Genomic DNA, 3208 nt, shown 5'->3' on the forward strand with positions numbered 1-3208 from the left:
GGGGGGGGGGGGTGATGGGGGGATAAAAGAAATTAAGCTTTATTCTTTGCATATTCATGTCATGCGCCATTAGAACCATTATGGTTATTAACACCAATGCATTACATCCAGAAAAAACCTAAAACTCCTAAATCACCTGAGTCCCACATCTATCACAACAGCATCATCTATCCATAACATTACACCTCACAGGCTCACACAAGGTGACGCCTTGACAACTATGCATTGAACAGACAAAATGTCAAATCTATATGGTCTCATAAAATAGCTAAAGCACTACTTTACAGACCAGTTACAAACCTTCTAGTTGTTCACCTGCGCGACTGTGGGTGGACAATGGTTAAACAGTCAACTGACCCTGGTGAAAAACAGTTTCCAAATTGAGTTTTGATCTCTACATGAGTAGTGTGCATTTTCCCAGAAAGTTCTCTTCTTATATTAGTTTTATCTATTAGGATAAATATCCAAATTATAAAATCCAAATGTAATTCAAAAATTTCATAGAACTTCTCGATGGATCCAATTATGGGGAAACAAAAATGTAACAAGCTTATGTTCTTAATCCGAATGGTTACCCAATCTAATTAAACGTTAAAAATATATATTAGTGCCCGATGCAGGGAAAGGGTTCTCCCACAAGCAGATTATCCATTTCTTAAATAGATCCTAACTATTCTCCATTATGGAGTGGAGATGAATTTGTAGAAGTTAAAATTCATACCAATCGGTTTTAAAATCTGGTCCAATTTAGGGCCATTAAGGTTTCAGTGTCTTCACGATTTCCATTGGCATGATGCATAATTGGATACACCCATTCAATGTATCTTTTGAATCCAAGAATGATACTTTTCCCTTAACTTTCTTTTGTTAATTTCCAGTTCAGTTTTCCACTTTCATGATTCTTGTTTCTACGGTAATAGACTGTTAATCATTTGGTGGGTTCTAGAAAAGGGAAGAGTTTCAAGTAGATTAACCTGCATGATGGTAAATAATATATGAGATAGAATTGTAACTACTGTCAAAACCACGGCGGAGTAAACATTGTTCAGGTATAGAAGTACCAAAGAATTCTCCATTGAGAACGAGTAATGTGGTGCAAGTTTGAGATATTAAATGGAAAAGGTGAAGTTGACATAACTTGAAGTGGTGGGAGAACAACATGAGTACTTATCAGTTGAGAGAAGACATGGACCCTAATAAAGAGGAATTGCAAAATAGTATCCCTAAAGCTGACTGCAACTAGTTGAAAAAAGACAAGGTTATGTTGAGTCCACCGGTGAATTTGAAAAGGAAGCAGCCATTATCCATGGAAAGCAGTTCCAAAAGCAGCTCACAAAACGCGCTTCATTTTCCTGTGATACAGCTTAACTTGGAATTATAGTAATCCCCCGAGCCGCAAATAAAAAAATCACTGTACATCTCCATTTTTCGTATTTCAAGTCCATCGTTGATCCAAAAAAGGCTAAAGAGTACTTTTTTTCTTATCAATATCAGGCTTTTTTTTTTTTTTTTTTTGGTTAAATGTTCCAGTTTCATCCTTTTGTACTGAACACTCAGATCTCCTTGGCCTGGCTCTGCAGGCAGCAACTGATCAGAAATTTGTTTACTTCTTAATTCCAGAGAAGATGATTTCTTATATTCAAAGGAGGGTATAATTTGCACACCCTGATTATTCAAAGCAGGGGAGGCTTAAAAATAGTTTCTTGCCGTCCAAAACAGTCAATTAGGTAGCTCCCTACTAACCTTGGGTCAATCTAATACAGATATGTACAGACTACATAAAATGTGTCTACCATAGAAATAATGCAATACAGATACACAAAAAATTCTGGTGTAATGGAACTTTTGTAGCCAATAAAGTTAACGACTTCGCTTCAAATGAATTTGATTCTACACCAAACTCCACGATATCTACATCAAACACAAAGCCACAGATATTGGGGACGGAGGGAGGGAAGATTGAGCTGAAGATGATGCTTTGAAAATGTCTATCGAATGAGAATTCATTAGATGGAACTTTCTTAAACAATGAAATACGAATATGAACCCTCTTTGAAAACGAAAAACAAAAAGAAATTTCCAAATGCCGAAGATCAAACTTCAGAGAATCATAATATGAAAACGTAAACAGAGAGAAAGAGACTTACCGAGGCTCACGCTCGCCTTCTTGACCTCACACTTTGAACACCGCCGGTCAGGGATCTTCTTCTTTTGATCTGGAGTTCCTCACTTTCAGTCGATATGCGTCCTCTGTTAGAACTTAGCACGCCGAGTGGGACTCGCTAGACTCGGCTTGGGGATTCGGAGTTGGGGTAGCTTTTCTGACCCCCAACTCCAAACTCCATGGTAGGAAGCTGACTTCTCGTAAGTACAAACCGTGCGAAACACCGTAGATCGGCCCAGCCCACATTTGTCAGGACTATAATGTTTCCGGTCCAGCACTCCAGCCTCAAGGAGTCGAGGTGTTGTTGGGCCGGGCCTAGAAATAGAAATTGGACCTTTCCACCCTGTTCAACTAATAAACGGGCTGCCACTGCCGTTGTACTTGGGCTCTAGTTTCCTGCACAGCCCATCTAGGACCGACTTCCTGCGCATCCCTTATATCGCCAGAGGCTAATCAATTCCTAAGATAATGTAACTCTAGGTTCCCAGGCCTATAGACCATAGTTAAGGTTAATTCTTTACCTGCAACAATCAATATTTTTTTTCTATTCAGACTTGATAAAATAAATAGCATTAAGAAATTTAATCATTCTTATTACAGATTAAGGTGAAATGTCCCAAATTCGTCTGTGTGAATGGGAATGAATCCATCAAATTTGGGGTCTCACCGTAATTGTATGATCCATTATGCATTATGCTTTTACCAAAAATAAATAAAAAATGTATTATGCTTTACAATAATATTCTAAAAGGAGAGGTTTTTTTTTTTTAGTAGAAATAAAAGGAGACGGTTTCGATCAAGTGGAAAAGAGGAGCATCTCAATAAGATGCAGTAAAATAGTATTATACATTAGAGGATAGTGGGGTCATTTTAGGTGAGGAATAAAAAGATAGACATAGATGTGCTAGTGTGCTCTATCCTGAAAAAGGTTCTCTGAACCATGAGGGTAGAGTACTATGGCTCCGTTTGGTATCGTTCTAAAAAAACATTTTTTTGAGTTTTTTCGTTCCAATTGCATTTATGGTTTGTTTCTGTTTTTTTTTT

General features: G+C 37.7%; 1 protein-coding gene across 1 annotated transcript in view; it reads right to left on the reverse strand.

Annotated features, from left to right (window-relative positions):
• The window catches only part of LOC122086148 (50S ribosomal protein L27-like), a 4499-nt gene extending 2160 nt beyond the window's left edge, over positions 1-2339 (reverse strand). The window contains exon 1 of the mRNA XM_042654865.1: positions 2148-2339. The gene's annotated coding sequence lies outside the window, so the exon portion shown is untranslated. The remainder of the gene's footprint in view (positions 1-2147) is intronic.
• Between the last annotated feature and the right edge of the window lie 869 nt (positions 2340-3208).

The sequence above is a fragment of the Macadamia integrifolia genome, chromosome 8 (genome assembly GCF_013358625.1).
Source record: "Macadamia integrifolia cultivar HAES 741 chromosome 8, SCU_Mint_v3, whole genome shotgun sequence".
NCBI classification, from domain to species: domain Eukaryota; kingdom Viridiplantae; phylum Streptophyta; class Magnoliopsida; order Proteales; family Proteaceae; genus Macadamia; species Macadamia integrifolia.